The sequence below is a fragment of the Scylla paramamosain genome, chromosome 43 (genome assembly GCF_035594125.1).
Source record: "Scylla paramamosain isolate STU-SP2022 chromosome 43, ASM3559412v1, whole genome shotgun sequence".
Lineage (NCBI taxonomy): Eukaryota > Metazoa > Arthropoda > Malacostraca > Decapoda > Portunidae > Scylla > Scylla paramamosain.
Window position 1 is genome coordinate 5639684 of NC_087193.1, and position 15000 is coordinate 5654683.

General features: G+C 45.0%; 1 protein-coding gene across 1 annotated transcript in view; it reads right to left on the reverse strand.

Moving 5' to 3' along the window:
• The window catches only part of LOC135093407 (probable ATP-dependent DNA helicase HFM1), a 289819-nt gene that overhangs the window by 139902 nt on the left and 134917 nt on the right, over nucleotides 1-15000 (reverse strand). Inside the window, exon 32 of the transcript XR_010263340.1 lies at nucleotides 10149-10185. The gene's annotated coding sequence lies outside the window, so the exon portion shown is untranslated. The remainder of the gene's footprint in view (nucleotides 1-10148; nucleotides 10186-15000) is intronic.

Consider the following 15000-nt stretch of genomic DNA (forward strand, 5'->3'; position numbering starts at 1 on the left):
GGAGGGAAAGAAGAGAAGGATGGAGGAAGAGAGAGGAAGAAAGAGAGGAAAGGAGGGGACTGTGGATGGAAGAATAAGGAGTAGAGATGGAGGAATGGAGGGAAGAGGAAAAGTGTGGAGGAGGTGATTGAGTGGAGGGATTTGTGGAGGGAGGAAAGATACATTGAGTACTGAGTGGAGGGAAAAATCTGAATAGAGGGAGGGAGGGAGAGGAGGGAGAGGAGGGAAGGGAGAGGAGAGAGAGGGAGGGAAAGATGGAGGGAGATAAGTGGAATAAGAGAGAGAGAGAGAGAGAGAGAGAGAGAGAGAGAGAGAGAGAGAGAGAGAGAGAGAGAGAGAGGATAATAGAGGAAAAAGGATGCGAGTGTTTGTGGAGGATATAAAAGGGTTGGGAACGAGAGGGAAGGGTGACCTGAAGACAATGAGAGTGACACGACCTTAACGAGAAGGACGAGGAGGAGGAGGAGGAGGGGGAGGAGGAGGAGAGGGAAAACAAGAAAAACGACAATGACTTAGATGAAAAAGGGGAAAGAGAAGCAAGAAGAATTAAAGAAAGCAGGAGGAGAAGGAGAAGAAGGAGAAGAACAAGAACAAGAACAAGAAGAAAAAGAAAAAGAAAAGAAGAAGAAGAAGAAGAAGAAGAAGAACCGCTACCTCCAACAGCATCACAACAACAACAACAACAACAACAACAACAACAATAATAACAACAAAGGAGGAGGAGGAGGAGGAGGAGGAGAAAGAGCAGGAGGAGAAAGAGCAGGAGGAGGAGGAGGAGAACTACAAAAGGACTATAATCATAACAAAATGAGGGAAAAATAAATGAAACAGAAGATGATGATAACGATAATGATGACAACAATAATGGTGATGATAGTAATGATGATAACAATGATGATAAGGATGATGGCGACGACAATGGTAATGACAGACGCCCATTAGAGGGAGAAAGCACCCATTAAAGCAAAGGAAACAAGGAAAACAAAAGATAAAAGAGAACACAGTATGAAAAATGGAGATAAAAGAGGAAAAGTAGAGAAAAATGCGTATAAAAGAAGGAGGAGGAGGAGGAGGAGGAGGAGGAGGAGGAGGAGGAGGAGGAGGAGGAGGAGGAGGAGGAGGAAACTTGCTTGCCCTTGACACAAACGATTGAGAAGGAAGAGGAGGAGGAAAAGGAGGAGGAGGAGGATTAGAAACTCTCTCTCTCTCTCTCTCTCTCTCTCTCTCTCTCTCTCTCTCTCTCTCTCTCTCTCTCTCTCTCTCTCTCTCTCTCTCTCTCTCTCTCTCTCTCTCTCTCTCTCTCTCTCTCTCAGAACTTCTCTCTCACAGAACTATCTTTACAACTACCGCCACCACCACCACCACTACCACCACCACCATACATATTTCGACAAGAGCTAATAACTCCGCCGTGGGTGAATGGGCGCCCCTGACAATAGGTTACCCAAATGGGGGGCGGGAGAGGGGGGAGAGGCGCCCCCTTCAACTCTAACTCTCCCAGGACGATCACCACCTCTCCTTTCCCTTAAAAGTCTCTGTCTCTCTCTCTCTCTCTCTCTCTCTCTCTCTCTCTCTCTCTCTCTCTCTCTCTCTCTCTCTCTCTCTCTCTCTCATCCTTACCCATTTATGACTCAATCCTTCGCTCTCTCTCTCCCTCATCCTCTCCTATTACCTTCCCTCTCCCTCACTCTCCCTCCCTCACAATGGCTTTTCCTTATCTCCCTCTCCAGCTCTCTCCCTCACTTTCATACTCCTGGACTCTCCCTAACTCTCCCCTCTCACTCTCACTTTCTCTCTCTCACCTTCAGATCAGTCTCACCCTCATTCCCTTCTCTACTCCCACTCTACTCATTCTCATTCTACTTTCACCTTCATTTTTCCCCCTAGCTCCTGTCACCCTGGCATCACTCACCCTTCATTTCATCGTTTACACCTCCTCCTCCTCCTCCTCCTCCTCCTCCTCCTCCTCTTCCTCCTCTTCCTAATATTGATTTCAACTCCTCCTCCTCCTCCTCCTCCTCCTCCTCCTCCTCCTCCTCCTCCTCCTCCTCCATCTCCTCCATCTTTTGTTGTTACTTTTTTCATAATCTTCATAGTTGCTCTCTCTCTCTCTCTCTCTCTCTCTCTCTCTCTCTCTCTCTCTCTCTCTCTCTCTCTCTCTCTCTCTCTCACTAAACTAATCTTTTTATTCTGTATTTTTCTTTGATTTTCTTTCTTTTCAATGACAAATGTAATTAATCATAAGTCACAGCGCCCGACTGACTGACTGACTGACTGACTGACTGACTGACTGAATGAATGAATGAATGAATGAATGAATGAATGAATTACTAACTATTGAATGATTGAATGAATGACTGATTGACCGATTGATTTTCTCTCTCACTCTCTCTCTCTCACTCATAATTGTAATTCTATAAGATAAAAAAAAAAAGATGAATGAAAATGCGAAAAAAAAATGATGAAAAAAAAATATAATGAATGAGAAATGTGATGACTTGAAGGAACAATGAGAGGGATTTGTGATGATGGATGTGCTCTCTCTCTCTCTCTCTCTCTCTCTCTCTCTCTCTCTCTCTCTCTCTCTCTCTCTCTCTCTCTCTCATAATCCTGACATCCACATCGGATATCAAAAAAGTTTACCCTCAACTCTCTTTTTTTAAGTTTAGTTTTAATTCCACACTCATCCCTTCCCTCCTCTCCCTCCCCCCTTCTCTCTCTCTCTCTCTCTCTCTCTCTCTCTCTCTCTCTCTCTCTCTCTCTCTCTCTCTCTCTCTCTCTCTCTCTCTCTTCCTCCGTCTTTCTCTCTCTTCCTCCTCTTCCTCCGATCTGATTTTTACCTCCATTTTTCCCTCGCATCCATTTCCTTCTCTCTCCCTCCTTTCTTCCATTTCCTCCATCTCCTCGTATATATTTTTTGCTCTCCTTCTCTCCCTCTGCTTTATCCGTCTCTACTTTCCCTCTCTCCTCGCTTCTACGTGCATCCCTTCTCTCCTCATAGCTCCTTGCCACTCTCACTTTCTCCTTGACTACCTCTAACTTCATCTTCCTCCTCCTCTTCCTCCTCCTCTTCTTCCTCTTTCTCCTCCTCCTCCTCCTGCTCCTCCCTTTAGGCACACATCTCAATCTATCCACAGTTTCCTCTCACCCTTAGGCTTTCAAGGCTCTCCCACACAAACGGAGATTATATTTCTCTCTCTCTCTCTCTCTCTCTCTCTCTCTCTCTCTCTCTCTCTCTCTCTCTCTCTCTCTCTCTCTCTCTCTCTCTGACTGGCACTCATTGACTTGGAGTGACATGGTGCCTGTACAATGACTGACGGCAGGACACACACACACACACACACACACACACACACACACACACAATTCTCACATTATCCTCCTCCTCTATACTCCCTCCATCCTTCCCTCTCTCTCTCTCTCTCTCTCTCTCTCTCTCTCTCTCTCTCTCTCTCTCTCTCTCTCTCTCTCTCTCTCTCTCTCTCTCCCTCAAGCCTGAACGACGCTATATAAAATCTGCAATTCCTATCATTTCCGCCACTTGCAGGAGCCGCGGGAGGAGGGACGCTGCTTATTATATTAAATTAAGCAGAGACAGAATCCATGTGTAATGTATATTCGCCCGCGTTCCTTACCTCTCTCCCTCTCCCTCTCCCTCTCTCTCTCTCTCTCTCTCTCTCTCTCTCTCTCTCTCTCTCTCTTTCGGTCCGATAATAATATTGCGTTTTGTTAATGACGCGTCGCCGCCAACACCTGAATATAGATAGATACATTTTAGATTACTTTCCGATGATTAGCTATGATTGCCTGCAGAAGGAGGAGGAGGAAGAGGAGGAGGAGGAGGAGCAGAGCGGTGGGTGTCCTGATTTTAGTAAGGGTGAGAGGGACGGGGCACTGGTTGAGAGCGAGTGGGCAACGCTTGGTTAGTTAAGGTTGGGGTATTGGTAGGAAAGACGGCACTGCTTGGTTAGAAAAGGTCGGGGCACAGAGAAATAGAGGGTGTCTGGGCACTGCTTGGCTAAAGAGGGTCTGGGTATTGGTTGGTAGAGAGACGGGGCATCGCTTGGTTAGTGGTAGGTAGACAGAGATTGGACACTGCTCGGTAGGTGAGAGGGGGACACTGGCTGCATTGTTAGGTCAGAGAGGGCCAAGCACTGGTAATATAATGAGTACCTGGGATGTTTTACTAGTATTTGCACCCTGAATACGAGGCACGCAGGTACTTACGAGGCTCAGTGATTACTAGATGTCAAGCCGCGAGACGAGACAGTGAAATGCAAGGCTAGAAAAAATACATGAATGAATACAGAAACTACAGACTCATTAAACCAGTCTTTATTTTCTTTTTTTGGCTGGGGGACCATTATAAATCACGAGTCCTTCCCTTCCCTTCACTCCATCAGTTGTACGGGAGTCCCTTCACTACTATACCGTCCACACATCCATACATCCATCCATTATAAAGCGCCCTTCACCTTTGTCCCACCTTACTAAAACCATACCCTTCCCGAATTTAAAACCCAAACAAGCAACGCTGCTAGTCATAACCCACACATAAGTCCCCTTCATAATTACGCCGCCCTTCACAGCCAATACTTAGTCCCTTCATAAAGCACCCCGGTGAAAGGCTGGTGCGTGCGTCCCTTCCTCCCTTCACCAGGCAGTTTGGAATCGCGGGCCCATCACTCCCCGCCCTCGTGCCTCCAATATAAGGTGCAGCGAGGCGCACTTAGCCACCCTGAGTGGGGACGCGGGACAAACACTTGATGGGACTCACATTAAGGTGGCGTCTGGTGAGAGAGAGAGAGAGAGAGAGAGAGAGAGAGAGAGAGAGAGAGAGAGAGAGAGAGAGAGAGAGAGAGAGAGAGAGAGAGAGAGAGAGAGAGAGAGAGAGAAATGTCCCCACGCCTCCCTTTCTTCCTCTCTACTTCCTCCTCCTCCTCCTCCTCCTCCCGCTCCTACTCTTCCTCCCTCACCTCCTCCTCCTCCACCTCTTCCCTCACCTCCTTTTCTCTCTTCCCTCTCCCGGACCCGCCCTCCGCTCTAAGGGAAAACAGACAAAAGAGGTAAAGATTCCAATAACATGCAAATATCGTCTAAAACTCCACAAGGAAAGTTGGACTGCGAATGAATATTTCTGCTTTTACGAAGAGCAGAGAGAAAAAATAGCACCTGGCCTCTGTTTTACTTCGTTATTTGCACATTAGAGCGAGTCACGGAGAGGCTGATGATAATTCTGACTTTTTCTCTCTGTTTCAGTAGCAGTATTATTATTCTCTAGCTGGTTGTCAATCAAGTCAACACCTGCATAATGATGATGACAGGTAATGCTCAGCTTATTGCCACTCATGACACAGGATGAAATGAAATATTTTGCCGGCATGTGAAATGAAATAATAGGATAGTTTGCTTGAATAAGGAAAAATAGTGAGTTTGTCGGGATATAAGACAAAAAATAAGATAATCTGAAGGGATATAAAACAAAAAATAAAGGCAGTTGGCTAAGATACAAAAAAAAAAAAAAGATAATTTACATGGATATAAAAACAAAAAGAAGATAGTATCTTGGGATGAGGAAAAAATATAACTTTTACAGGGATATAAAACCCAAGCATAAAATGTTAAGGAAGACAATAAATCCTGGTGTAATTGTTAATGAGATCACGACACCTGAGCCACAACTGACCCACACCTTAGCAAAAAAAAAAAAAAAAAGCAAATATAAACTAAAACACAAAATATATACAGTACATAGCGTTCATCTCAATTATTAAAAAGGGCATTTAGATTACTAATGTAGAGCTTCATTAAAAACATTAAAAATAAGCATAAGAGTAAAAACCAATTCCGGATAAAAATATACATAACTAATGAACCCCAAACCCTCTGAATATTGAGTTTTACATAAGCAGTTCACACAAAATAAAAAGTATAATCCTTTCAATACACCTGTGCATAAATGTTTAAATACCCGCCGTGATCTTTGGGGATTTCCCGCACACCTGAGCTGGCTTCCTATTAGCTGCCTGTATTACGCACTTTGAATGTTGAAGGTAAAACTACATTGAAACTTAGTGAGGCAAAAGAAACGAGAGGGAAAAGTGAGTCTGGAGGAGAATCTAAGCTGATTCTTGATCCTGTACTGCGGAGGGAGAGGAGCGGAGAGGAACGGAAGGAGAGGAGAAAGAATGCGGAGGAAAGAAGAAAGTAGTGAAAATTAAAAGGAAGATGAGAAGGGATGAAAGTGAAAGGGGAATGGGAGGCTTCTTGCTTTATTCCTCTTCTCCTCCTCCCTTAGCTTTCCCCATGCATTCTTTTCCATCTATCTTCCTATTCCCCTTTCACCTTCATTCCTCACTCTGGAGAATCTCTTCAAGCACCATAAGAAAGGAGAGGAATTAAAACAATATATTTCCCGATATTAAAAGAGTTAAAAAAATATATGGTTTGGGATTCATCAGTTATATATATATTTTTTTTTCCCAGAACTGCTTTTAGTCTAGAATTTAAATTTCTTTTTATGATTTCCAGTTAAGCTTTTTCTATATTAATCAAAATGTCATTCATGATCATTTTGGACAACGCTGTGTGCTTCCAAGTAAAAAAATAAAATAAAATTGACAAAATATTGCGTTTTTCTTTTTTTTTTTTTTTTTATCACTCAGGCTTATACGAGTTTTTTCAATACATCCCCCCACCGCTAGCCGAGACACACCCTCCCACACTCCCTCCACACCCCCTGAGGCACTAATACACACACCTAACACCCATTTACACCTTGCCCTTTTTAACCCTTTCATGCATTACCCCAGCCTCTTCATTCACCCCCAATCTAAACCCTCCACACCCCAATCTACTCCCCCCAAGGCACAGATAACACCCCCAGCACTCCTCCCTTCTCCCCCACCAGGAGTACACACCCCGCGCCCTTCCTCCCTCCCTCCCCCTCTCCCTTACCTCATCTTGACTGCCCCTTCACACCTCCTCATCCGCCTTGCAAACACGTGTCAGAATTGAAGTGTGAACGTAACCCCATCACTCTGTTTGCACACTCAATACTGCGAAGGGAGAGAGAGGGAGAGGGAGGGAGAGGGAGGGAGAGGGAGGTAATGAGGTGCGTTCTTCGTTCCTAAGAGGTGTGAGAAGAAGGGGTGGGAAGGGTGAGGGGGACATGAGGGGGGAGGTTAAGAGAGGAAATTAGATTACGTATGCTGTTTCGTCTTCCTCATCATCGGGTCTCTCTCTCTCTCTCTCTCTCTCTCTCTCTCTCTCTCTCTCTCTCTCTCTCTCTCTCTCTCTCTCTCTCTCTCTCTCTCTCTCTCTCTCTCTCTCAATATCTCCTTACTTCCTCCACATTTCCCGTTTTCTCCGTCCACTCTCTTCACCACAATGGTAAAAACACGCCACCACTTGCCACCACTCACCGCCACCACCACCACCACCACCACCACCACACCATTACACTCACGAGTACCCAACAATACACACTCCATTCCCACAATCCACCACTACACTTACTAAAACGTTCATACATGCACAGCTACATACAAGGTAACAATACAAAATACACATACCAATATAGGAATGAATCAATATGAAAATAACTTAGAGGAATACAAATAAATATCACGCTGTAATTGATTATTTGAATATTTGACGTCACGTGGGAGGTAAGATTATAGGAGATAGACTAAATATGACTAAATAAGGGAAAAATAACAGTAATAGAATAACAAATAGCAAGGTGTGAAATTGTGGATTGGAAATAGGAGGAAATAGAATAAATATGAAATGAGAGACAGAATAACAGAAATAAAAACCCCAAAAATAAGAAACTGACACAAAATAACAATAACGGAATAACAGAATGCAAAGAGTGAAATAGTGAGAAAGAACTAGAGGAAATAAACTGAATACGAATAGAGGAATTAAGAGAGACGAAGAGTAATAAAAGAAAGCCAGAAAAAACAAGGAATTAAGGGACAAAACAATACAATGACAGTAAACAAGGTATGGAACAGAGGAAAAATGAGAGAAATAGAATGAATATAAACAGAAAAATTGAGAGAGAGAGAGAGAGAGAGAGAGAGAGAGAGAGAGAGAGAGAGAGAGAGAGAGAGAGAGAGAGAGAGAGAGAGAGAGAGAGAGAGAGAGAATGTAATAGTAATAGAATGAGAGGAAACAAGGTGTGAATGTGAAATAGTGAGGGAGATGGAAGGGAAACAAAAGTCGTAACGTGAATCCAACAACAAAGACCTTTTATAATAGTTTTCCCTCCCACCTCCCCCTCCCCCCGTGAACATGAAACAAACACGATCCAAACATGTAAACTCGCAGGACGTCAACCCCCTCTCCCCCTCCCCTACCCCTCTGCCCGACCCACGCCCTCCTCCTCCTCCTCCCCCTCCCGCGTTTCTCCTCTTCCATGTCTCTCCTGTCTCGAATGATAGAAGCAAAAGATAAACAACAAAACGAAACAAACAAAACCAAGCGGAAAATCACATTGAAGCGACGTGTCAGGTTATAGAGAAAGGAAGAGGAGCAGAGGAAGAGAGGAGAAAAAGAGCGGATAAGAGAGAAGAGGAGGAGGATGAGGGGAAGAACTGGAGAGGGAGAGTGGGGAGGGAAAGTGAATGAGAGGAAAGAGGAGAAGGGGAAGAGGATGAAAAAGAGAGCGGGAAAGAGAATGAGAGGAAAGAGGAGGAAAGGGAGAGAGGAAAGAAAGTGAATGAAAGAAGAGGGGAAGAGCAGTAGAGAGAGAGAGAGAGAGAGAGAGAGAGAGAGAGAGAGAGAGAGAGAGAGAGAGAGAGAGAGAGAGAGAGAGAGAGAGAGAGAGAGAGAGAGAGAGAGGAAAAGAGTGAGTGAGAGGGAAGAGGATAAGAAGAGGAGGAGGAAGGCGAGAGAGAGGAAGTAGATGATAGAGAAGAGGATGAGGAGGGGGAAAAGAGTAGCTAGAAAATAAGATTCCTTCCATTCCCTTTTTTCCCCTCCCTCTTCCCTTTCCTTCCCCTCAACATCTCTCCCCTCCTCTCCTCCCCCATAAAAGCCGTCCCTAGCACCCTCTCATGACTGTGATCCCCAGTTTGAGTGACAGCGAGTCCTTTGGGGAATGAGGGAGGTGAGGGGAAGGGAAGGGGAAGAGAGGGGAGGGAGAGGGGGAGAGGGAAAGGGCGGAAGTAGTGAGAAAACGAAGTAAGGATAAGAAAAAAAGATTTGAAAGTGAGAAAGAAATTTTAACTGTGTATGTATGTACGTACGAGTGGTGTATATATGTATGTATGCTTGAGTGTATGTATGTATGTATGTATACGAAAAAAACTAATTATGAAAAGAATACGTGTTTATGAAGCTTTTCTGAGACTTACAAGACGCACACAAACACGTATTTTGTTGATTTTCCTTGGAATGACTACTGCTTCCGTGTCAGAGACCCGTCTTTGTGTGCTGAGCGCATAACAGAGGTGATAGTGTCTGGCATGGAGGCGTACATTCCTCACTCTTTTTCTCGACCTAAACCTTCTAAACCTTGGTTTAACACAGCTTGTTCTCGTGCTATACATGATAGAGAGGTGGCCCACAAAAGGTACTTAAGCCTTCCATCACCAGAATCTCATGCACTTTATATTTCTGCCCGGAATCATGCCAAGTCTGTTCTCCAACTAGCCAAAAACTCCTTCATTAACAGAAAGTGTCAAAACCTTTCAAGATTTAACTCCCCTCGTGACTTCTGGCATCTAGCCAAAAATATCTCCAATAACTTTGCTTCTTCTTCTTTCCCTCCTTTATTTCAACCAGATGGCACCACTGCTATCACATCTATTTCTAAAGCTGAACTCTTCTCCCAAACCTTTGCTAAAAACTCTACCTTGGACGATTCAGGGCTTGTTCCTTCCTCTCCTCCATCCTCTAACTACTTCATGCTACCTATTAAAATTCTTCGCAATGATGTTTTCCATGCCCTTGCTGGCCTAAACCCTCGGAAGGTTATGGACCTGATGGGGTCTCTCCTATTGTTCTCCGAAACTGTGCCTCCTTGCTTGCACCTTGCCTAGTCAAACTCTTGTTGCCCTTGGCCAGTGTCCTTCCTACACAAACACACACACACACACACACACACACACACACACACACACATACCAAAACTGTACCTTTACCGCCGCGCCGCCGTCGCCACCACTGCCACACCTGCAGAGGAAACACACCCGAGTTTTCCTTTCCAAAATCACCTGTCACATTAACAATTAACATGAGGAGGAAAAAAAAGAAAAAAAAGAATCTGAAGTAACGTGAAGGAAAAAAGAAAGAAAATTAGAAGCTGGAAAAGGAAATAAAGAAGAGGAGGAGGAGGTGGGGGAGTAGGAAGAGGAGGAGGAAGAGGAGGGGGTATGCCTATTAAACATGCCAAGCAGAAACATAAGAAAATATACACCAAACTGTAATATAATCTGAGAGAGAGAGAGAGAGAGAGAGAGAGAGAGAGAGAGAGAGAGAGAGAGAGAGAGAGAGAGAGAGAGAGAGAGAGAGAGAGAGAGAGAGAGAGAGAGAGAGAGAGGATACACAAGATACCACTCAACTATGATAAGAAAGCAGCCTTAAGTACAACATACGAGTATATAAGGTTAATTATATATTGCACATAATTCCCTCCTTGCAGTACTTCAGGCGTACTTATCTGCGTCTCATTACGTGATAGTGTCTGAGGGAAGAGTGAATCAGTTGACCCACCAAACTAATGACAACATAAACTACTGTGAGCATAGAAAAACATTAAGTAGCACTGGATTTAGTAGTAGTAGTAGTAGTAGTAGTAGTAGTAGTGTTCTTGTTAATGCTGTAGTTGCTGTTATTGCAAAGTATGTGGAATTCAAGCACGTAAACACACAGAAAATAATGATGTTGTTGTTATTAATACTGTATTGTTGCTATTGTTTTTGTTGTTGGTCTCGTTGTTGTCGTTGTTGTCGTTCGTACACCAGTCATTCCTACAGTATCAGCTATTCCCTGATGCGCCAAGAGGGTGTCTGACAGAGGTCTTTAAGTGGTATAGGGGATACAACAAGGGTGACATGCAAAATTCTCCGAGGCAGTAATGAGGACAGAACAAGGAATAATGAGTTCAAGCTTGGTAAAGTTAGATTTGAAAAAAAAGACACCACAATCACCGCCATCTCCACACCCCTTTCATGACCACTGACAAAACACCACAAAAAAAATAAATAAATAAATAAATAAAATAAAATAAAATAAAAAATGAATAAAATAGCCACCCAACCCCTTCCCTAACACCACAACACTCCAACCACCACCACCACCACTACACCCCTTCACCAAAACAACACACCACACACAAAACAAAACACAACAGACACAGTAGTAGCAGCAGCAGCACAAAACCTCCACAACGCACGCCTTTTACCAACACAAGTGCACCGCTTTTACGAACGTTCCCAGGGAGGCGAGATAACGAAAAAAAAAAAAAAAAAGGGAGGTGGGGATTCACTAATGTAGGAAGCGTTTTGGCGGGCGTAATAACAGTTTAAAAAATAGAAGGAGCATTAGGTGGGTATTAAAAACCGTTCTTAAGGATGCTCACGACGCCCCTGGAGTGAGCAGATAACCTTGCACGGAGCGTAATTAAGGATTCTCTCTCTCTCTCTCTCTCTCTCTCTCTCTCTCTCTCTCTCTCTCTCTCTCTCTCTCTCTCTCTCTCTCTCTCTCTCTCTCTCTCTGGAATATTTACAGTCCCTCTCTCGCTCTTTAAAACTTATGTCAAATGTCGCTTGTCCTTGTGTCAGCAGCGAACGAGAGAGAGAGAGAGAGAGAGAGAGAGAGAGAGAGAGAGAGAGAGAGAGAGAGAGAGAGAGAGAGAGAGAGAGAGAGAGAGAAATTCAATTTTTCATACGTCATGTCACTACATACTAGTTCTTTTTCCACTGCAATTCCACCTCTTCCCCTCTCTCTCTCTCTCTCTCTCTCTCTCTCTCTCTCTCTCTCTCTCTCTCTCTCTCTCTCTCTCTCTCTCTCTCTCTCTCTCTCTCCCGGTGAATTAGATTTCCACGCCGCGTCGGGAAGTGAGTTTATGTCGTCGATCCACATCTTCATCACTCGAGGACGTCACCGGGAGGAGGAGGAGGAGGAGGAGGAGGAGGAGGAGGAGGAGGAGGAGGAGGAGGAGGAGGAGGAGGAGGAGGAGGAGGAGGAGCGGGAGGTAAGAAAAGAGGAAGAAGGGAGGATAGGATAAGAAGGAGGACATCGTAAGGAATAGAAGGTACGCTGAGAAAATACTGCAAGAGGAGGAGGAGGAGGAGGAGGAGGAGGAGGAGGAGGAGGAGGAGGAGGAGGAGGGGGAGGAGGAAGAGGAGGAGAAAAGGAGAGATGTAGAGGCAGATAACTTCAAGAAAACCAATGGTAAGAAAAGATATGACACACACACACACACACACACACACACACACACACACACACACACACACACACACACACACACACACACACACACACACACACACACACCTGGCCCTAGAGTACCTGCCGGCCGCCATTCCGCGCCTCGCAAACCACAACCACTACATTACGGGGCTAACGAAGTGGCGGGGGAGGCAGATTCCTGATGTAGGGGATTCCATTATGAGGAGGAGGAGGAGGAGGAGGAGGAGGAGGAGGAGGAGGAGGAGGAGGAGGAGGAGGGCGAGGAGGAGGAGGAGTGGGGGGGCAGTACTTCTCTTCTCGTGAAAGGTATGTGAAAGGTGGTGGTGGTGGTGGTGGTGGTGGTGCGGTAAAAGGCTGTGAGAGGAAGTGTAATGTACGTCTATCCTGTGTGTGTGTGTGTGTGTGTGTGTGTGTGTGTGTGTGTGTGTGTGTGTAGGGTAAGAGATAAGGGGACGTGCATTTGAGGCGAGGGCGAGGGGAAAGTGAGGGTAAAAGTGAGAGGAAAGACTGAGGTGAGAGGCACTGAATGACTGAATGGAAAATGAGAGTGTGAGGAAGAGGGAAGCTTGAAGGGAGGGAGGGTGAGGGGAGAGGGGAGGTGTGAGGGGAAGTGAGGGGAAGGAGAGAGGAAGTGAGGGGAAATTTGTACCACAGGCTGTAAAGCTTTGCATGGAGAGAGAGAGAGAGAGAGAGAGAGAGAGAGAGAGAGAGAGAGAGAGAGAGAGAGAGAGAGAGAGAGAGAATTTTATATGCACACACATACGCACACACTAGTCAGATTACAAAAAGGGTGACAAATGCAATGTATATGAAGCCATTAATTTATTCCTCCTCCTCCTCCTCCTCCTCTTCATTTTCCTCTTCTCTCCTTCACTCATTTTCACCACCGTATGAAGGCTTGAAGGAAGGAAGGAGGAAAGGAGAAAAGAAAAGAAAGGTTCACGAATAAAGTAAGAGGGGAAGAAGAAAAAGGAAGAGGATGAAGGAAGAAGAAGAGGAGGAGGCGGCGGCAGAGAGGCTGGGGCTCCATCACTTATCGGGGCGCGGCGGTCCACACGAGGCAAAGTGCTTGTATAAAGTGCTTGTCAACATCGAATTCCGCTATATTGAGGACCGATGCGGCGATATTCCGGTACAATGAAGTCATGGCCAGATGAGAGTACCGGATCCGGACCTGCACTCCACCGTACCCGAACACAGACGCACGGCGGAAGTACGCATACATCACAGGTGAGTCCCAATAGTTCCTAATTGCACTTTTAAGGTAATTACCAAATGACAGGTGCTTAATTTAGGTGAGCTGCGCAGGAAGGAACTGGTGAGATTGTTAATGAGTCTACCTCGTGTACGTGTGTGTGTGTGTGTGTGTGTGTGTAGGTATGTATGTATGTACGTGTTTGTGTAAGTATGTATGTACAGGTAACTAACGAGGTTTAATAATTATGTACAGGTGTGTGCGTGTTTGCAGACCTATGCGTGTGTGTGTGTGTGTGTGTGTGTGTGTGTGTGTGTGTGTGTGTGTGTGTGTGTGTGTGTGTGTGTGTCCAGGGAGGTGATGGTTTATGGTCGCGTGTATGTGTGCGTGTGCGTGTGTGTGTGTGTGTGTGTACATGTTAATCGAGCGTGAGATGTACACATGATGACCGTAATTATGCAGGATATAATTGGTCTTGTTTACATAATTCCCACGGTCTGAAGTTTCCATTAAGGGCTTTACTGTGTGTGTGTGTGTGTGTGTGTGTGTGTGTGTGTGTGTGTGTGTGTGTGTGTGTGTGTGTGTGTGTGTGTGTGTGTGTGTGTGTGTGTGTGTGTGTGTGTGTGTGTCCCCTATGAGAGGGAGAACTGGGAGAAAGGGAGAACTGGGAGATAAAAGAAGAGAGAGAGAGAGAGAGAGAGAGAGAGAGAGAGAGAGAGAGAGAGAGAGAGAGAGAGAGAGAGAGAGAGAGAGAGAGAGAGAGAAAGGAAGAGAGGATAGATGGAGAGAGAAAATATAAAAACAAATAGAAAAAGTGAGAAAATTATATGAAGGAGAGACAGACAAGCGAAAGGAGAGACGGAGAGAAGAAAAAAGTAGAGAAGCGAGAGAAAGAGAGAGAAAAGAGGGGTGAATTATGGGAAGTGACGGAGGGGAGGGAGGGGGAGAGGGGAGGGAGACAGGGGGGCCGAGGGACAGTAACACTATCAGGTAATGGACACCTGCCACGTATTGCCTCTGTATTTGCTAATGAGACCACCTGTGTGTGTGTGTGTGTGTGTGTGTGTGTGTGTGTGTGTGTGTGTGTGTGTGTGTGTGTGTGTGTGTGTGTGTGTGTGTGTGTGTGTGTGAGGGGATGGGTAAGTGACAGTGTGCTGATAATAATAATGCCCATAATGAGTAGAAAAAAAAAAGGAGGAGAAGAAAACAACAACAACAACAACAACAACAACAACAACAACAACAACAACAACAAGTACAAGAACAACAAGATGACAGAAACAAACGACAAAAAAAAGGAAAGAAAGAAAAAACACACACAAATAGAAACAAACCACTTTCTCACGAAAAAAAAAAACACACGTCATGTTTAAATG